We start from the raw sequence: 22,413 nt of genomic DNA on the forward strand, positions 1-22,413 counted from the left end.
CTCTGATGTTGTCTAAGGCACTATGATATTCATAACACTATGAAAAAAAGAATATACATATTATTCCCATGGACCAGGAAAAAGAATACACCATAGCTATACAATTAGGATTCCCATGGAAAGTTGATGATCTTACACATTTTAAGACAACCTTGTGCACATGGAAAAATGAGAAAGTCTTTTCAATTTCATTGCAGCCATTCTCTCACATAGTAAACAACTTCCAAGTCAAAGTGTTAGGGATAAGTGGCATCTATCCAATTCATCATCCAGTAAAATGAGTCATGTAACTTCACATCTAGGAGCGCAAATCATCTTAAAAGCAAGGAGAATCTTTTACATCTTCTAGCTTCAGAAAACAAAAATACATGAATAGTTATTGGGAGGTTTAGTCCAACCATAGTTGCGCCTATCCATTATATCCTAACTACTATTTAAAGTTAATAATATGAGTAAAGGACAGGGCTTTAGAGCACCTAAGGCAACCTGATACTTGGTTAAATGGTAAATGTGCTATCATAAATTCAGGGAGTCTGAGAAATGACAACATTTGAAAGAATCTAGTTCTTAGGATACAGTATCCAAAAGCTTTAAAATTACTGGTTTCTAGAGGAAGATTTTATTTCATGTTATTATAGGTTGATAGGATAATGACTGAACTGAAAAAAATAAATAAATAAAGAAGCATGTTAACCAATGGGCATGCATGTTTTTTCAGCTTACTTATTTGCATTCATATCAAGATTTTGCTCTATAACTTCAAATATAGAAACAGTCAAAGTTCTACTGCCAGATCAAAGATCAAAATGCAAGGAAACAAAGAAATGGTAATAAGCAAAGAAAGACAAAACTTAAACTGTAAGAATTACTAAAAAGGTAGGATTGTTTCGCTAAAAGAAGTACTGGTATTGAATTCAAGACAGCAGATATCAAATTCTAAGGCGCATCCTAGTTGGAAAATAGGCTAGTGCTACACCACAAGCAGATTGTAGTTTTGCGTGTCCTCACCACTTTTTCTTCGTTTAGGTTATCCTTCTCGGCCGTTTCTTCGGCTGTTGTGGCTAGGTGCCTAGAAGCTGAGGCTTCTCCCTCAGTCTTGCACGATGAATCATCATTAGTGTCTGCACAAGGATTTGTTTTCTTCAGAACACGCCTTCTCTTGTACGTTATCAACACCTGGCTCATCTTTCTGATCAAACAACCAAAAAAAGACGCAAAAATTAAAAGAAAAAGGCAAACTCAAAAGCAAATTAGCAACATACTTTCTCACGCCACTAGCCACAATCATACATCCTGAGTTATATATATAAACGTCAATGACATAAAGATTTAAACTTTTTAGGTAATTCACAAGAACAAAAACCATGTAAACAGAACTTCTGACAAAACCCACGTACTCCAACTCAAACACTGACTTCACTGATGCGCTAAAACACCCAAACTACTTGCATCCCGTTTCCGATTGCTTTCCAAACCGAGTAAAAAGGCAAAAATAACGACCAAAACGTGATTTTTCTCACCGTCTCGACGACTTCGAGACGACGATTGCCGATGAAAAGGAAAAGCGAGACAGATAAAATTAGTTAGAGCAAGAAATCGGGCTTTACTCTTCTGTGACGGCGGGAGGGAGCCCCGCTGACGATTCCTGAGCCCGATCTGTACCGGGCGGAGAGCGATTCATCGGACGACGGTCGCGAGAGAGAGAGAGAGAGAGAGAGGCGCTTCCACCATTTCATTCTCACTCGTTTTATGGGGCGAAGCGGCCAGAGCGGGGGTAGCCATCGCTAAATGACATATTTGCCCCTCAGTTTTGCCAACAACGCCCTTACGTTATGGGTCTTTTGGTAATTTCAAAGTACGCCGTTTCGCAGGTGCTATTGACCCCCTAGGCCTTCCTTGTCCAGGCACAAACACGAAACGTCAATATCTCTCTCACTCGAAGCGGCTAACCACGGTCCGGTGGTCCCTGCTTGAGTCTTTGAGGAGGAATTCGTGTTCGGTGTTCCAGAAGTAACACAGAGGTCCGAGGAGGGGCACCAACGGCTGGTAGCAGCCATGCAAATGGATTTTGTTGCATGCATTTGAATTATATATAAAATTAATTTAATTCTTGCTATGTTTTCATTTTGAGGAATTTCCATACTTTCCAAATTAACAAAAGGAAGATTTTTAATTTTTTAAACATTAAATTTAGAAATAATATTTGGCAAGTAGTCTTTTATATATATATATATATTATATAGATGTATATCCTTGAAAATTTATTTAAATGAAATCAGAATATTATATATATATATATATAATATCCTTGAAAATTTATTTAAATGAATTCAGAATATCAAAATAGCAAATTAAAAATTAAATATGTGCATTTATTTATTTAATTCAAAATTTTGAATGATTTGATGATGTGAATTATGATTAAAAAATAGAGTGATTAGTGTTTCATTTTCTTTTATGTGAATTATGATTAAAAAATTTCAAGTAGTAATTTTGGTTGCACAAAATGGCCTCCAAAATTAAACACTTGCTTGTTAATAATAAGCGATTGATTATATATATTTGAGTGGTTTATATCAAGATGTTTCATTTAAATTATTTTGATAGTAAAATATTGCAGAGTAAAAATAAAGAAAAAAACATCCTTTATTATAATTTTTGTTATTTTTTAAAATATCAAACTAATATCTTATTATATTTTATTTTGAAAAATATCCTGGTGCAATCGGCTTACTAATAGTGTTATATTATATACGTAGCAGCTAAGGTTATAATTACTATAACAATATTAGTTGATGAACTACTATTAGGGTACGTTTGGTTCAAGTCATCATGTATAACCTTGGTTATGTGATTACCTGGTAATCACATAACCAAGATTATAGGGAATAAAACATAACCAAATGTTGTTTGGTTCAATTTAGGTAATGCAACAAAAACTTGTTTGTTTGAAGGTTTTAATGAATACCCTAGTTTAATATTTTACCGTATTACCCTCAGTTACAAAACCAACTATACATAATAATAATAATATTATTATTATTATTATTTATTTTTTAATGTTTTTTTACTTTTATTTTCTTTTTCCTGTATATTTTTTTAATTTTTTATGTGTTTTTTTTATTTTTTAATGTTTTTATATTTTTATATTATTTATATTTATATTTTTATATTTTTAAATTTTTAATTTTTATTTATTTATTTTATTTTTATAATTTTTTTAAAATTTTTTAAAATTTTTAAAAAATTTTAAATTTTTTTTAATCTTTTTTAAAATTTTTTTAATTTTTAAATTTTTTAAAATTTTTTAACATTTTTAAAATTTTTATTTTTTATTTTTAAATTTTTTATTTTTTATTTTAAATTTTTTTATTTTTTATTTTTAAAATTTTTATTTTTAATTTTTTTAAATTATTTATTTAAAAAAAAAATTAAAAATTTTTTAAAATATTTTTTTATTTTTTTACATTTTTTCTCTTGTTTTCATGTTTTTTCTTATCGGAGGGTATTTTTGGTAAAAAAAATTCGTTAACCCCGGAATCAACAAAAACCTTAGTTTTCTGAGGTTTTCCGATTCCAGGCTGCATGACCCTTTTGCTGACGTGTCGGGCATAGAACATTACTTGGGAATCATCGAATACCTAAACCAAACAAGGTTTTTGTTGATAACCTTGGATGGATAACCAAGATTATCAAGAATAACCCCGAACCAAACGCACCCTTAAAGTAAACGGCTAAACGCTAATACCGTTCATCTCAAACTATTTAATATCATTGATCCTAGGATAAAATATAGATAAGTAAATTACATAGGACATTTTACTCTAATATAATCCTTTGTATGGGATGTCAGACATTTAACAATATATTTTATACCCGATGAAAATTGACACTAGAATTTATTAGATCAAATATTACTCATGCAGATATTAATTATACTAACTTGTGGGAGCGTTGATGGCATACTTTTATTGTAACGCCCCGGTTCGGGCGGACCCCACCCGGACCAAATCAGAAACACCACCAGAATTGTTCATCGGCCCTGGAAAACTTCCCAGGAGGTCACTCATCCTCAGATTTTTCCAAGTCAAGCATACTTAATTTTGGAGTTCTTAAGTTTGGACTCCGAAAAAGAAGGTGCACCTTGGTGATATGGATAGTATCATCTAACTTTTTAAGACATACTTAACCAGAATCTCAGAACCGGGGCATTACAATCACCCCCACTTAAAGACACAACGTCCTCGTTGTGTAACCACGAATCTCAGAATCTCCCTCGCGCTAGGTGGTGCCCTGGGTGCTCCTGCGACAGGCGCACTCACGGTCGCAAGATCGCTCTGATACCATTTGTAATGCCCCGGCCCGGGGCGAACCCCACCCGGACCAAACCAGGAACGCCACCAGAATTTCCCATCGGGTTGACGACTAGCTCCACAGATTACCAGAGATCCTTTCAGCGCGCTTTGTCCTCACTCGCACGCACCCTGGAAAACTTCCCAGGAGGTCACCTATCTTCAGATTTCTCCAAGTCAAGCACGCTTAACTTTGGAGTTCTTAAGTTTAGGCTTCCGAAAAAGAAGGTACACCTTGGTGATATAGATAGTACCATCTAATCTTTTAAGTCACACTTAATCAAAATCTCAGAACCGGGATATTACATTTATTTGTTAGAGGGGATATGTCATTTGTGAGCATCATGGTGAACAATTAGAAATAGTTTGGTGATATGATAAGTCTATATGGAAATCGACTAAAATCCAAGATATACTTACCTAAAGTGGATGAGCAAGTTAGGGATGTGCAACTCTTAAATTTTTATGTTAAATTTTATTATCCTTATTAGGTGAATTTATTTATAAGTTAAACATGTGAATACAATCCGAATCATAGTGAACAATTAGAAGTAGTTTGTCGATATGATAGGTTTATATGAAAATCGACTAAAATCCAATATATACTTAGCTAAAGTGGACGAGCAAGTTAGGGATTTGCAACTCTTAAATTTTCATGTTGAATTTTATTATCCTTATTAGATGAGTTTATCTATAAGTTGAATATGTGAATATAATTCAAACCCTTTAAATGATATAACTTATATTTATTGGGTTTCGGGTTATTGTATATGGATTCAATGTGTAGAACCCTTTAGCCCAATCAATCATTTATGGGCTGATAACGGATTGAATTCTTATATAAAGGGGAGGTCCCCAAGAGTTCAGGATAATCTTGATAGAGTTTTTGGTCCCCCATTGACTTAGAGTTTTTCGGTGTCGTCAACCTTAACACCCAAGAACGATCTTCCCCATTTACTTCCACTGCTTCTTATTCCTCCTCAAGATCATCTAGACGACATTAAAGGACAAGGATAATGGTTTTTCAATTAGGTTCTCTTATCATGTTTATATATTTACTTTCTTATGTCATGTTCATGATGAAACTAGATCTTTCTTGTTATTATTTTCCTATGTACGAGTTCTTGTCTGATGTTTAAAATTCATGTGGCTTAGGTTTTTATAAGAAGTAACATGTGGTATCAAAGCTTTGTGTTTTATCGTTTTCATGGCTATTAGGTTAAGTTTTTCGTCGATTTATTATTTAAATGCTAGATCAAGTTTTCCTAGTATAACACAGTTTTTTATCGTCGAAAATCATATAAGAAAAAACCTAGAATATACTTGTTTTCTAAGTTTTTCATATTTCTGTGAAGAACGTGAAGAATGACGACAGAATCGTCTCTTTTAACCTAATTTTTAGGTCAAATCGTGATAGTTCAATCGATTAACTTGGTCGACCAATCGATTACCTAGCAACAAATAGAATTGATGGAAATTGATTGATCTAATCAATTCATTTGACATCAATTGATTGATGAAAATAACCAATCAATTAAGATGACGGGATTGAATAAAGGATTAATTTCTTATCGATCAAATTAATCGATTCAGGCTACCAATCAATTGACAATTTTTGCTAATCGATTAAAAGTCTTGAGTTGTAATAAAATCTTACTAACAATCGATTTTTTTAATCGATTAACATACTGAAATCGTGATAGACTCGATTGGAATAGATCAACTAATCGATTGATGCATTTAATTGATTAGGATTGATGCTCAATCGATTAGCTTAAACTCACGACAACGTCAATTATCAATTGATTAAAATGTTTCAACGATTAAGAATGATTCCAATCGATTAAAACTATTCTAATTATATGAAACAATTGAGAATTATATTTAATAATAGTTTAATTACATTAAACAGTACTTTTCAAGCAATGCGATTAAATAGTATTACATAATGTATGAGCAGGGTCAGCCTTGGAGGAGGGCAGCACTGGGCGATGGCCTTGAGCCCATGATTTGAGAGGGGCCAATTTTTCTTTTTTAATATTATGTATTATAGGCATGTAATTGGGGCCTTGAATAGTTGGACCCAAATTCATATTTCAGAATCTTTTACTTTTATCTTTTTAGGCATGTAATTAGGGTCTTGAGTAGTTGGGGTCCAAATTTATTTTGGACCTTTTTTTTCCGCCCCGGGCCTCCTTTGTAGAAGGACTGGAGTTGTGTATGAGAATGGATTAATGATCCTGTCCGAGAGTCGAGGCGATGGATGCTGGGGAGGTGGCGCTCCTATTGATTGATGTTGGACTCCGAGTCAGAGAGACCTACAACCAAAGTGGTGTTAGTGCCGAGTCAGGGAGGGATTCTCTGACGATAGCCCTCTGACGCTCAAGTCAGTTACCGGCAGAAGAGAGGAAACAAAGTAGCAGAGTAACAGTAGCTACAGTAAAAGTTATGCCTACCTCCGTCGAAGCTTGGAGCCCTTTATATAGGGCTTCGGGGAAGCGTGTACATGCTCCTCGAGGTGTGCACGCTTCTCAAAGCTTTCCCTGAAAAGACATGTCAGGAAAGTGTCTCTAACACCATATCTCAATGACCTGAGCATATCTCTGACATTACAACGGAAGTTGTTAGTGCGGTTAGCACTAATGGTCTAACTCAAGTTTTGATGAATGACAAAATAAGTTAGTTAGTTTCGTTGTTATCTAACACTCTGATCGAGTGTGCAGGAGAAGTTCAGACAGGTCGACGGGCTGACCTGATGTTTGGCACGAAGCCCAGCTAGGTCGATGGGTCGACCGGATGGCTGACACGAAGTCCAAATTGTTAGTGCAACATCCCTCAGGTCAAGGTTGACCTGTTTGACCAAGCTGAGTCTTGGTTTGGGTTTAGATGTTTGACAATAAGATATTGATTGAAGAAGAGTCAAGTAGGTCAAGGTTGACTGGATACTTGACTGGGAAGTCCTAACTGGGATGTTAGGCAAAATGAAAGACCTAGTGAGTGAAGCTAGGCAGTATGAAAGTCCTGGTGAGTGAAGCCAGGCAGAAGAAAAGTCCTGGTGAGTGAAGCCAGGCAAAAGGAAGTCCTAGTGAGTGAAGCTAGGCAGATGAAAGTCCTAGTGAGTGAAGCTAGGCAGATGGAAATCCTGGTGAGTGAAGCCAGGTGAAAGTCCTAGTGAGTGAAGCTAGGCAGATGGAAAACCCTAGTGAGTGAAGCTAGGTGAAAGTCCTGGTGAGTGAAGCTAGGCAGATGGAAAACCCTAGTGAGTGAAGCTAGGTGAAAGTCCTGGTGAGTGAAGCCAGGCAAGGGAAAATCCAGATGGATCAAGGATGATCGGACATCTGGTGCTGGGAAGTCCAAGTAGGTCAAAGGATTGACTGGATACTTGGCATGAAAGAAAAGTCCAAGTAGGTCAAAGGGATTGACCGGATACTTGGCACAGAGAAAAGTCCAAGTTGGTCAAAGGGATTGACCGGACACTTGGTAAGGGAGTCCTAGCAGTCAAGGAGTGACTAGATGCTAGGCATGACATACCAACAGTCAAGGTTGACCGGATGTTGGTTTGGGAGGTTTAGGACTTGGTTTGGACAAAAACCAGTGTGGATCGATCGATGGATCGATCCAGATCCGGATCGATCGCTGGATCGATCCGGATGTCTTCTGAGCACCGGATCGATCCGTGGATCGATTCAGAGGTCCCAATCGATCGATGGATCGATTGGGACGCTGCTGCTTCGCGATAAGCGCCTGGATCGATCCGTGGATCGATCCGTATCATTCAGACGCTCGGATCGATCCGTGGATCGATCCAAAGCCTCCCCGATCGATTGGGAACATTCGAATCGATCGGGATCCGACCGTTGGCGTCGTTTATAGCTGCAGGCGTTCGATGGCTGCGGCAATTCTTCTCCGATTCACTCCAGAGCTCTCGCCAACTCCTCCACAGCGCTCACAAAGCTCAGATCGCCAGTTCTTGAAGGATCTTGGAAGCTCTCCAAGTCAAGAGGCAGATCAAAGCCAAGAAGAGAAGCTAGGGTTAGGGTTTTGTACTCATTGTAAGCTTGTAAGCTTATATTTCTTGTATCCTTTCCCTCTCTTCTTGTATTGAGTCTTGTAGGGCTTCTCCGCCCTTGGTAGTTACCATAAAGGAGAGTTTTATTTAGTGGAGGGTGTGTGTGTTGGTGTGGATCCTTGGATTAGTCACCTCTTGTGAGGTGGATACCAAGTAAAACCAACCGTGTTAGCGTTGTGTGTTTGTTTCTGTATTTTCCGCTGCACATCTTTGAAGGAACAAGCAACGCCGAGCACCGAGCGAACGCGACGAGCTATTCACCCCCCCTAGCTACTTTTGGTCCTAACAAGTGGTATCAGAGCAAGGCTGCTCTTCACCGGAATCATCGCCGGAAGGGTCAAACATATCAAGAAAAGCTAGAGGGTGAAGAAGTTGGAGCAAATTCTTCAAGTTCAAGACTTTATCAAGCTCAACTTCAAGATGCAATTCCAAGATGGACTTGGATTTGACACAAGGGTGGCTCCACCATACACTTCTACGAGTTTCGATTCTTGGAAATCAAGAATCGAAAATTTTCTTATGATGGAGATAGAGCAATGGTTTGCTCTCATGGAAGGTTTTGAAGCTCCCACAAATTCCAAGGGCAAAGTACTCAAAAGGAGCAAGTGGAGCAAAGACCAAATTCAAAGATGTGAGGCCAATGACAAAGTGACCAAGCTTTTGGTCAATTTATTGCCAAGCAACATCTTGGAACAAATTGGAGAGTTTAAAGATGCCAAGGAGCTTTGGAGCAAATTGGCAAGAATTCATGAGATCCCCTCCACTGTATCAAATCAAGGAGAATCCAAAGAGGGCGACTCATTGGATCAAGACCAAGAGGAGGACTCCGAGGTTGAGAGATGCTCAACCTCCGAAGAAGAGGAGATCCAAGAAGCTTCATCCTCAAGGGAATGCAACGAAGGGAACAAGGAGGGAGCATACTCCTTGTTTCATATTCAAGATGATGAAGCCTCCACCTCTAGGATTGAGGGGGAGCAATCCTTGGTGACGCCGGATCAAGAAGAAGGAGAAGCTTCTACATCCGGGTCAAGTGAAGAAGAAGAAGATGGTGCCACCTCCGAAATTCAAGAAATATCAAATGGAGGAGCAAGTGTCATCCCTATACAAGAATGTATAAATGGTTCAATTAAAAATAAAAATCATATAATATGTTTTGAGTGTAGGGAAAGTGGGCACTACAAGAGCAAATGCCCTAAATTTGCCAAGAAGAAGGGCCAAGTGGCACAAAAGGGCAAGGAGAAGCCCAAGGAGACCACCCCCGGGACAAAGAAGAGCAAGGAGCACATTGTGTGCTTCTTGTGTCAACAAAAAGGGCATTACCGAAGTCAATGCCCCAAGGGGAAGAAGATGGTCAAGGCTCATGGAGGAAGCTCTAGTCAAGGGGGAGCCTCTAAGGTAAAGAAGAAGGTAACATTTATTGAGCCTACTCCTCTACATTATGGTAAAAAGCATGATAATTCAAATTTATATCATTTTAATGCTATTTACCATGAAAATAGAAAGCATGATAGTGTTAAAGAAAAACATATAGCTTTTCATGCTAAAACTACTACACCTAAGGTTAGGAATGTAGGTAAAAACCTACGCGATAGCTCTAAGGATGTAAGATACAAGCCTAGAAACAAAAATGCTCATGGATCAAATGAAAAACCAAAAACTAAGGACTTAGTGATAGAAAATCAAGTCTTGAGATCAAGGCTTGATAAAATGGAAAAGACCCTAAAAAGGATGGAAAATATCCTATTAGGGCAAAATGAGCATAACCTAGGTTTAGGGGTACAAAAGCCATCCAATGGCCATAGAGGTTTGGGATACAAACCAAAGGCTAAGAAGGATGTGCCCTCTTACCATAGAGTTCCATATAGTTATGGAACAAACCCTCGGTCTAGTGGTCAAGCCAAAAATACTAGGGAAGTCATCCCTAAGAGTATTTTTGCAATAAATGTGACTAAGACTTCTAAGAAGTCTAAGAAAGTCACAAAGAAGGTCACAAGGGAGGTTATCCCTAGAGTTGACCTAGAAAATGTGACCAAGGCTTCTAAGAAGCCCAACAAGGTCACTAGGAAGGTATCTAGGGAAGTTATCCCTAGTGAGTACCTAGAGCATCCAAGGAGCACCAATAGGTGTTGGGTTCCTAGGAGCATCTTCTCTACCCCATAGATGGGTTAGAGAGTGTCAACTCCGATTAGAAGGGTAGTTAACCCAACTTTGAGGAAATTGACACTCAAGGAGCATTTTCAGGGTTTTTGTTAACCTTTGAAAATGAAATGGAATTATTGATTACTCCTTGAAAGAGTAAAATGTGCCAAATGGTGAAATTTGATTTTAATCTTAAATGGCACATATTGGGAAATTCATAAGAGCTATCAAGTTGGGATTTTGGTATGTTCTTAGGCAATTTAAGGCAATCCGAGCCTTAATTTAAAAGTGCTACTCTTGTGGAAAAATGGAATATGCCAACATTTGAGGAATATGCTTAATTTCAATTGGCATACATTAAATCAAGGAAATTAGAAATGCCAATTTAGGTTTTGGCATTCTCTTGTAGCACTTTAGGGCAATCTAGGTTTAAGGTGTAAGTTTAGCTAAGACTTTAAGGATACTTAGATAGTTAATCTAGGTATATTTTATTTATGCTAAATCTTGCCATGATTGTTTGCCCATCATATGCCATGACATCATGTCTAGTTTTGCATTCATGTTTTATTATGAAAAATCCAAAAATACCATGTCATGACATTCATACATCATGTAGTAATAGGATATTTTCTTTTCAAAATTATTTTCTTTTGATGTATGTCATAACATAATCATGCATTAAGTTTTATTCCTTGTAATTAAGGACGAATGGCATTTAACGACACTTATTGACAAGTGACATCCTAGGTGGATGTCTAACATTTCTAAAATGCCTAGATAAATATGCATGATCCCTAGATTAGGGCAAAACCAAAATCTACATCTCACAAAGACTATAAGGTGACTTGTATATGTTTTAGTGCATATTATATACAAGTGAGATGTTAGGATGATGAACAAAACTCAAGATGTTGATTTAGTGCATTCTTTTGAGTTTTAGGTTCATCAAAACACATAGTTATGTGTTTTCCCATCATTGGGAAAGCTAATGTACAAGTCATGTGCATTATGCCCAAGGAACATGATGGGATATTGGTTTTGAAAATGTTTTTAAAATGTTTTTGGAAAACCTTGGTGAAGGCTATCTTTTGATAGTAATCACCATTGAATAGTTAGACACAAACTTGAAGAAAAACACTAAAGTTTTTGCAAGTTTTCAAGTTTGTGTCAATCTTTGAAAATATGATGTATTTTCATAGAAAGCTATTTTTCCATGATTAAGTATGCCCTAAATAATGTCTACACGAAATTTCATAATTTTTGGATTTTTGTAGAATTTTCTAGGGGTTTCTGAAGTTGACTGAAATGGAATTTCAGTAACTATCAGATCTCCGATCGATCCATGGATCGATTGGAGTTCTGAATCGATCCATGGATCGATTCAACGGCAATTCCCGAGCCGAAGCTCGCTGGATCGATCAGCCGATCGATCAGGGAGTCTGAATCGATCGATGGATCGATTCGGAAAGGTTCAATCGATTGGAACCCAACTCAATCGATCCAATTCTTGATTGGCTGGGAAGGCCTGATCTCAGCATCTTTGAACCTCTTTGAGTCTAGGTAACCATTCCAAACCCCTTAAATACATTTGTATACATAAAAAGGGTGTTTTCATGTTGAAAACAAGGATGGATTGGTTAACGAAGACTAAGTAGAAGTTTAGGTTGAGGTTGTTTCAAATTTTGAATATTTGAACCTCAAAACTTCTAAATTTGGGTTTCCTAATGTTTTAGAGATTCCAAGTCATTGTTGGTGCAATGACAGAAGTTACCACCATATCTTTAGGGGGAGGGACTCTTTAAAGACATGAAAATTATTTTTCATGAACCTTGGAAGGTGGTTAACCTTCTGTTGTGAACTTGCTCAAGGTTGAGCATTTAAACTTGAAATAGGGAGAAATGGGGAGTGGATATCCTCATTATTTCAAGTGGAAACTCAAGTGGTTGAAAATGCTCAAGGTTGGGTATTTGTCTACATTGAGGGAGAAGTTAAGGATAAATGAAGGGTATGGGACCTTCATTATCGTGTTGATCACAACGAGTGAAGTTGTGATCACGATGAGCAACTCTTCAGGGGGAGAGTCTTCAACAAATGGATTTGTTGGAAGTGTGCCCAGAATTGGAGCATAGGTTGATGTGTGTCCAACGATGGGTTGATGTGTGCCAATAGGGGGAGAATGTATGGTTAAGCTTAGTCCTTCATTACCTATGGAAAGGTCATAGGGGGAGAATGAAAGGACTCATGAAAGGGAGTAAGTTAGGCTTTCATTACCTAGAGGGAGTTTGCCCTCTTAAGGGGAGAATGAAGAGCTTAATTTATGCTTTCATTACCTAGTGGCATGAAGAAGGAGGCTATGGGATTAGCCTAACTTACATGTGGTATTGTAAGTGATAGTGTTGGTATTGTCAAACATCAAAAAGGGGGAGATTGTTGGTGCAACATCCCTCAGGTCAAGGTTGACCTGTTTGACCAAGCTGAGTCTTGGTTTGGGTTTAGATGTTTGACAATAAGATATTGATTGAAGAAGAGTCAAGTAGGTCAAGGTTGTTGGAACTTGATCTGAAGTCCTAACTGGGATGTTAGGCAAATGAAAGACCTAGTGAGTGAAGCTAGGCGTGTGAAAGTCCCGTGAGTGAAGCCAAGAGAGTGAAGTGAGGTAGTAAGGAAGTCCTAGTGGTGAAGCTAGGCGGATGAAAGTCCTAGTGGTGAAGCTAGGCGGATGGAAATCCTGGTGAGTGAAGCCGGTGAAAGTCCTAGTGAGTGAAGCTAGGCGGATGGAAAACCCTAGTGAGTGAAGCTAGGTGAAAGTCCCGTGAGTGAAGGCAAGGGAAAATCCAGATGGATCAAGGATGATCGGACATCTGGTGCTGAGAAGTCCAAGTAGGTCAAAGGATTGACTGGATACTTGGCATGAAAGAAAAGTCCAAGTAGGTCAAAGGGATTGACCGGATACTTGGCACAGAGAAAAGTCCAAGTGGGTCAAAGGGATTGACCGGACACTTGGTAAGGGAGTCCTAGCAGGTCAAGGGAGTGACTAGATGCTAGGCATGACATACCAACAGGTCAAGGTTGACCGGATGTTGGTTTGGGAGGTTTAGGACTTGGTTTTGGACAAAAACCAAGTGCTGGATCGATCAATGGATCGATCAGTGGATCGATCCAGACCTGTCCCAGCGAACAGAGAGCTTCTGGATCGATCCGTGGATCGATCCAGAGGTCCCAATCGATCAGTGGATCGATTGGGATGCGACTGCTTCGCGCGATAAGCGCTGGATCAATCCGTGGATCGATCCAGGCGTGTTTCCAGAGCACAGAGGCGCTCTGGATCGATCCGTGGATCGATCCAAAGCCTCCCCGATCGATTGGGAACATTCGAATCGATCGGGATCCGACCGTTGGCGTCGTTTATAGCTGCAGGCGTTCGATGGCTGCGGTAATTCTTCTCCGATTCACTCCAGAGCTCTCGCCAACTCCTCCACAACGCTCACAAAGCTCAGATCGCCAGTTCTTGAAGGATCTTGGAAGCTCTCCAAGTCAAGAGGCGGATCAAAGCCAAGAAGAGAAGCTAGGGTTAGGGTTTTGTACTCATTGTAAGCTTGTAAGCTTGTATTTCTTGTATCCTTTCCCTCTCTTCTTGTATTGAGTCTTGTAGGGCTTCTCCGCCCTTGGTAGTTACCATAAAGGAGAGTTTTATTTAGTGGAGGGTGTGTGTGTTGGTGTGGATCCTTGGATTAGTCACCTCTTGTGAGGTGGATACCAAGTAAAACCAACCGTGTTAGCGTTGTGTGTTTGTTTCTGTATTTTCCGCTGCACATCTTTGAAGGAACAAGCAACGCCGAGCACCGAGCGAACGCGACGAGCTATTCCCCCCCCCCCCCCCCTCTAGCTACTTTTGGTCCTAACACAAATGGGTCGACGGGCTGATCGGATAGCTGGCACGAAGCCCAGATGGGTCGAAGGGCTGACCGGACATCTGGTACGTAAGTAAAGGTAAGTCACTGGAGGGGAGTGACAGTGAGGACTCATTCCCGGGAAGGGAACTTAGGCGCCGATCCGACTTAGAACCATTTCGGAACTCTAAGTCGAGATCTTAACTAAATTCCGGTCTCGGAGAGATGGAATCTAATTAATACTCTACTTGAACTGTGCTAACACTTTATTTTGTATATGTATTATATATTTGCCTTCGGACTAACGTTTTCTTGCAGGAAGGAAGCTGTTGGAAAACTGGGGTCCGGGCGCCCAGGATGGATCAGGGCGCTCGGAGGCAAAAACTTATCCCCAACGTCGCCTCGCCAAGTGGAGCTCATTGATTGGCTCGACTACGTCACATCCAGGGCACCCTGAAGGTTCCAGGAGCCCCGAACCTCCTATATAGGTCAAGGCTGGAGCCAGAAGAACAACTCACGATTTGATCTTCTGTGCTCCTGCAACGCTGCGAAAAGCTCTCCGACAAATTTCTAGTTTGCTTTGTATTCTTTTTATTGTCGGTCTTTTCATTTTCTAATAATTCCTGTACTTTCTTTGTAATTCTCATTTCGAATTATTAGTGATTGCCCATCGAAAGCACCCTTGTGTGTGGGCCTTGGAGTAGGAGTTGACACAGGCTCCGAACCAAGTAAAAAACTACTTGTGTCACTTCTCTTTGCTTTACTCTTTCCGCTGCGTATTCTCGATAATTTTTTAATCGATATCCCCCCCCCCCCCGCTCTATCAAACGCTTATGATCCAACAAGTGGTATCAGAGCAAGTACCGCTCTGATTTGGTGCAACCACCAATCAGACAGGGGGTGTAATTTTCTTTCTTCTTTTTCGATTTTTAGTTTTTCGTCTTTATCCCAAACTGGAATTATTACCTTTTTGGGAATTCTTTTTGTTGCTATTAATCTGATTTGGTGCAACACCAAATCAGTTTTTCAGTTTATTTCTATTTTAATCCCGCACTACTAATCCAAGACCTAGTCTTGGGACTCTATTTGTCTTTTTCTTTATTTGTGTGCAGGATGTCTCAACTTGAAGGCTTCAGCACAGTACGTCCTCCCCTGTTCAACGGGGATGGCTTTTCGTACTGGAAGAAGCGGATGGAAGTCTACCTGAAGACGGACTTCGATCAATGGTTCAGTGCCACAAGAGGCTACAAGACGCCGTGTAAAATACCGAAAATGATAAGGGAATTTTTCGGAATTTTTAGAAATTTTTTGGAAAATTTTCGGAACTCGTATGGACAAGTTAATGGGGACACAAAAACAGGGTCCGGGAAAGGCCTGTTTAGGCTACCCTATTTAAGAGAGGAAATGTATATATATTTCCTTTTCTTTTTATTTATTTATTTATTTTTATTTCTTTTTTCTTTATTAGTGTCGCCGTTTCCTTCCCCTTGCCGAACCCGAGCGCGCCTCGCATCCTCTCCGCGCACCCGACGCCGCCGACGCCTTCTCCTCCTTGCCCTAACCGCCGGCCCCGGCGGTTCTCTCCTCTGCCGACGCCGGCGACCCTCCTCTCTGCCTTGGTCTCTGCCGCCGGCGACGAGAGCCACCGCCGACCCCCTGTTGCCCTAGCCGTGGGGATACCGAGCACAGGGCCGACCGAGCCCCCCATCCCGATCCTTTCCTCTTTGCTCCAAGTCGTGCCCTAGTGCTTTACTGCCGTCGCTGCTCCTCTGCACAGTGTCGGCCAGTGAACCCTAGCTCCGGTTGCCATCACCTCTGTGCCAACGGCCAACGCCACTGTTTCTCCTATGGGGCTTCTTCCAGATTCAACGAGGGACGAACCTTTGAGACACCCTCTCCTCTTCGGTATCAAGAGGAAGAGTTTTGTGTTCACCAAAACAGTACTTGGATCTCGTTCATTCTGGAGAAATTTCAGATTAGGGTAAGTTGTTTGAATTATGGGTGTGATCCTTGAGGAATTGGGTCTGATATTGATTTTTGTCGTGTTAATTGTGATTTAGGTTTATCTGTTTGGGAGATTGGCAATTTATCCTTGCTCCGACTGTTGATTTACAGAAGCAACGTTTCCAATCAGATTTGGACAAGTTGTAGAGGTAATTTTGTATATGTACTATATTTCATTTTTGTTGTGGACTGGTTAGGGTGCCCTAATTCTACATAATCGTGATATGTGGTTTGAGTGAATTTGGGTTTTAACCATTTTGTTGATGATTGATAGATAGGTTAATAACTAATGTTAACCTAAGTATACGTGTTGAATTAAGGAATGGATAAGATTATTAAATAGGTTTGGAGATTTTTATTTAGCTATATAGCTAAATACCTTATCTGTTTAATAACGCAGGACTCTGATTCGAGACCGTATCTCGACGGGTATCTTGATTCCCGGATTGGACCATTTTATCGGAGACGGGTACTTTGACTTATGTCTTTTGATATGCATGATAATATGTTTAACATATAACAATAATTGTGTTATCTGTTTGTTTCGGTTGGTCGCTACATGATTAGTTACATGTTTGTTTGTTTATTTATGCTGCACTGCATGATATCTACCTGATCACATATGCTTTAGGTAGTGAACCAACCACATGCTATGATATGTTCTGGATCTAGGGTTTATTTGATACCCTATTTGATTGGTGTACCTTCTATTTGATACTTCTTCCAGTGGTACACACTTGTATCTAGTTATATGGACTATGCCATGTTTTTAGTGTCATGCATCATGATTGCATCTTTGTGCGATTGTCGGCTCCACTTTGGTTGAGCCCATCGCCAATTACACTGCACACACCACCCATGGATTAGTTGTATATCTGGCTGTTGCTCTGTTTGGCTCCGTTGGTGCGACTCATGGGTAGTGTGACAGTTCCGTTCTGTTTGGCTCCGTTGGCATTTAGTGTAGCGTGGTAGCCGGCAGATGGTGGACTCTGTTTGACTCCGTTGGTCGAGAGTAGCTGGTAGCCGGCAGAGATATCCTCCCCGTCATTGTGTACGGAGATGAGAGCATTGAGCTCCCCATTTATGATTTGGGGCAGGAGGATAGCACTCGGTCGCCCATCAGGAGCAGTGATGTCCGAGTGCAGGTCACCATATGCATTTATTGCATTTTATTATTGTGATTGCTGCACTTATTGCTGCATTTGTATGGATGCATTTGATTGACATGCATACTGATTATGATTTCTTGATCCGACGACTGCTACCTTTGTATCTTGATCCGGTTAGTACGCTTATCTCCGATTTCGTTCAGTTGCATTTATTCCTTCTCGTATTTCAGGCACGCATGATTAGTGTTGTCTGTTATTTGTTTTATTATGCATATCGGTTGTACCTGAGTGTTGGACTCACCCGCCTCCATTGTTGATATTTTCGGGTTGAGGCTGTCAGGAGGGCCCCATCTGCACGTAGAGCCAGTTCTCTACTAGTTCGTTATTTGTTTTTATTTGGCCTTTTTCTATATCAGACTTTGTTTTAGTATTGTCTTTGGATTTTTCCTATGAATATTGTATGGAGTGATACCTTTTTGATGGATTTTTGATATGATATTGGATTTCATTCTACTACGTGCCTGCCTGGACGGCAGAAGAGGTGAGTTCGTTGGATTTGAGCTTTACGAGTGTAGTGGAGTAGGGTGGATTTCGAGTCAGAGTCCTATTGTTATTGATTACTATTATTAACTGCGTGGTTGTGACAGCCAGAGGCTGAATATCTTTATAAACTGCGTGGTGTTTGTTTTTATTTATTGTTATCATTCCAGCCGCCTGTGGCTGATGTATATGTGATATGTAGAAAGTTTCATATTGTCCGCCGTATAGGGGAGATGCTGCCGAAATTTCTTCGGACAGAGACTCCTCTGGGGCGTGACACGCCGGTCGACAACTCCAGAATCCCACTGGACCCAGAACAGTGGACTTCGAATATGAAGAAGAAAGCTTCAACGGAATTCAAAGCACTCAACACGCTCCAGTGCGGACTGACGAAGGAAGAATTGAACCGGGTAGGACCGCACCAGAATGTGAAAGAACTTTGGGACAAATTGATCGAGCTACACGAATGAACAAGCGACGCAAAGGTAACGAAACGCGACTTGTTATTAAATAAGTTATTTAACATTAAAATGCAGGAAGGAGAATCGGCAAGTCAGTTTCACACGAGGATCAAGGACATCCTCAACGGTCTCCACGCAATAAGACATCAAATGGAGAACAGAGACTTAATAAGGTATGCCTTGAACGCTTTTCCACGCAACAATTTGTGGGCATCTATCGTGAATGCCTACAAAATCTCTAAAAATTTATCCAAACTAAAATTAGACGAGCTTTTTTGTGAATTAGAATTGCATGAGCAAACTAAAGCTAGGACCGAGAAAGGTGTAGTTTTATTTATAGGTTCTTCCAAGGATAGATCTAAAAACAAGCCTGAACCCGAAGAAGAGTTGGATCAGGAGACCGAAGATGAAGAGTACCTGGTGAACCTGGTAAGGAAGATGTTCACCAGAAGAAAGAACAGCTTCAGCAAGAAGGATTTGCAGAAGATCAACTCCCCCGAACCAAAGAACGTAACGTGCTTCGGCAACAAGAAGGGGCACTACATGTTGGTGCGGGAAGCATCCGACGATCGAACCTGAGTTTTGATAATGGCAAATGTTTCAAAGTTAAGGTGTGTTGTGATCTAACATGCTTGACTAAGTGTTTCAGGAAAGTCGTAACTGTGGTTAAGCAGGTAAAAATCCTAGGGGGTGGTAACCCAATGTGGAAAGTCTTGGCAGGTCGAAGGCTTCAGGCAAAAGTCCTAGGGGGTGGTAACCCTAGGTGGAAAATCCTAGTGTCGCGAACCAGGTGAAAGACTGGACTAGCCGGGAAGCGGATGGATGTCCAGCAGAAAGTCCTGAAGCTTCGAGTGCTGAGCAAAAGTCCAGTCGATCTGGAGGATCGCACTGGCATCAGGTAAATCTCCTGAGTGGAGTAGGTGAGGACGCGTTCCCCGTAGAGGGAACAGTAGGCGTCGGGTCAACCTAGGATTTTCGATTGAAAATCCAAAGTCAGACCCGAACAGTCCGGAGACTGTCATTATCATTATGTTTTTTGAAAGATATTTAATTAAATTTGAAAAGCTCTTCAAAAGTTACTTGATAATTAGCTTGACTCTGTTCACTCTCCCTTAATTAATGCAAACATGAATCCCTAGGGTCCTAGAGTCCAAGCATGTATAAAAAATAATAGGTTTTTTATATTTTGTTTAATTTTTCATCTCACCCATTCTAGGTTTTCAGGCATGTTTAGCTTATGAGTGAGTGTCAGATAGAGTTAACTTTGTCAAAAAAACTATTGAAAATATAAATTTGAATTTCAAATTAGTAAATATTAAACTTTGAGACTATAGTAAAAATTAATTGAAGTTAACATTTGCAATCATAATATGATTTGAGAATTAAAGATTTTTAAACCCTTTTAAATTAATTAATATTTTGAAATTAATTGAATAATATTCTGAAATTAATTGACTAATATTTTGAAAAAAAAAATTAAATGATTTTGGAATTAAGTTTAAAAAGATTTTTAAAATAATTTTTTAAAATATTTTTCAAATAATTTTGAGATTAAGTTTTAAAAGATTTTTGAAATGATTTTTTAAAGTATTTTTCAAATAATTTTGAAATGAAGCTTTAAAAGATTTTTGAAATGATTTTTTAAAGGATTTTTTAAATAATTTTGAAATGAAGCTTTAAAAGATTTTTGAAATGATTTTTTAAAAGATCTTTCAAATAATTTTGAAATAAAGTTTTTTAAAAAAATTTAAAATAATTTTGAAAAGATTTTTTTAAGAGAAATTTGATATTAAGTTTTAAAGATTTTTTAAAATAATTTTGAAAATATTTTTTAAGAGCATTTTGAAATTAAGTTTTTAAAAGATTTTTAAAATAATTTTGAAAAGATTTTTAAGAGCATTTTGAAATTAAGTTTTAAAGATTTTTAAAATAATTTTGAAAATATTTTTTAAAATAATATTGAAATTAAGTTTTAAAGTTTTTTAAAATAATTTTGAAAAGATTTTTTAAGAGAACTTTGAAATTAAGTTTTAAAGATTTTTAAAATAATTTTGAAAAGATTTTTTAAGAGAATTTTGAAATTAAGTTTTAAATATTTTTAAAATAATTTTGAAAATATTTTTTAATAGAATTTTGAAATTAAGTTTTAAAGTTTTTTTAAAATAATTTTGAAAAGATTTTTTAAAAGAATTTTGAAATTAAGTTTTAAAGTTTTTTTAAAATAATTTTGAAAAGATTTTTTAAAAGATTTTTTAAAAGATTTTTGAAAAGATTTTTTAAAAGAATTTTGAAATTAAGTTTTAAAGATTTTTAAAATAATTTTGAAAAGATTTTTTATGAGAACTTTGAAATTAAGTTTTAAAGATTTTTAAAATAATTTTGAAAAGATTTTTTATGAGAATTTTGAAATTAAGTTTTTAAAAGATTTTGAGATTAAGTTTTGAAATAATTTTAAAATTAAGTTTAAAAGATTTTGAGATTAAGTTTTGAAATAATTTTGAAATTAAGTTTTTAAAATAATTTTGAACTTAATTTGAATTTGAATTAATTATTAGTTTGATTTTAATTACTTAGTCATTTCACCCGATCTAGATTTTTAATCAGGGAATCCTATAATTTTTGTGAGATGAATTGAGGTTCAATTTAAGGGTTTGGTTTAACTTTATGTTAGATTCAGGTTTAGCTTTAGGTTCAACAAGTAAGCATTCTTTGGATAAACTTCTGGGCTATGGTGAGTCACAAGGAACTCATTAAAGTAACCATGCCTTCGAGGTTTTCCAAATAGTCCTACCATTGAACTTAATACTAAACCTTGGTCTAACTAGTTAGGATATATTTAAGGGTAGTTTCGGTCAGTTCCACTTGACCAAATGCACCAGGTCGAAGCCATATCTTCTTAGACATGCGATGCCCAAGCTTCCCTAACGTACTATCATCCAAAAACTTCACCAGTACCGTGGGTCAAGTTAAATTAGCCCATTTTTTCTAACTTTAATTACCTGGTCGGGTAGTCTACTCTTGTTTACCCATTTCGGGTAGATTAAATTCAGTTACCCAGTCGGGTAGTTTAGTTAAGGGTGCCAGCTATTCTGGATCCTCCTTCTAAATTTTATTTGATTGAATTTTTAAATTTTGATTTAAGTTCGAATTTTGAATTTTAATTTCGTTTAATTTAATTTCAAATTTTTAATTTAATTTTGAGTTAATTTTAATTTAATTTCGAATTTTGAATTTCGTTTAATTTAATTTCAAAATTTTAATTTAATTTTAATTTAATTTAATTTTGAATTTTGAATTTCGTTTAATTTAATTTCGAATTTTGAATTTTAATTTAATTTCAAATTTTGAATTTTAATTTCGTTTAATTTAATTTTGAATTTTTAATTTAATTTTGAGTTAATTTTAATTTAATTTCAAATTTTGAATTTTGAATTTCGTTTAATTTAATTTTGAATTTTTAATTTAATTTTGAATTTTGAATTTTAATTTAATTTCGAATTTTTTATTTTTAATTTTGTTTAATTTAATTTCGAATTTTTAATTTAATTTTGAATTTTGAATTTGACTTTGAATTTTAAATTTTAATTTTAATGGTTTTTCTGTTAACTCCCCCTGGAGCATAGCCTCGATATGGCCTATCGAGGTAGTATATTTGATCCTTCGGGACCCAATATTGACCAAGTCCAACTTGATTGACCGATTTGGACTTGGGGACCCATGCTTGGATTACCTTACTATTTGGTTTGTTTATTAAGGATAAATAAGATTTATATTTCTTTTTGGTTTTGTATCCTAGCCCGGTTCTATTATAAACGGCTCTTTGTGTCCCAAGAATTAAGTCAAGATTCT

General features: G+C 37.7%; 1 long non-coding RNA gene across 1 annotated transcript; it reads left to right on the forward strand.

Annotated features, from left to right (window-relative positions):
* Positions 1–16,290: 16,290 nt before the first annotated feature.
* Positions 16,291–16,920, forward strand: LOC122054105. The gene is made up of 3 exons (XR_006132563.1): positions 16,291–16,431; positions 16,511–16,603; positions 16,855–16,920. It is a non-coding gene; the product is annotated as an uncharacterized LOC122054105 (long non-coding RNA).
* Positions 16,921–22,413: the final 5,493 nt, after the last annotated feature.

Source organism: Zingiber officinale, chromosome 3A, assembly GCF_018446385.1.
Source record: "Zingiber officinale cultivar Zhangliang chromosome 3A, Zo_v1.1, whole genome shotgun sequence".
In the NCBI taxonomy this organism is placed as follows: Eukaryota; Viridiplantae; Streptophyta; class Magnoliopsida; order Zingiberales; family Zingiberaceae; genus Zingiber; species Zingiber officinale.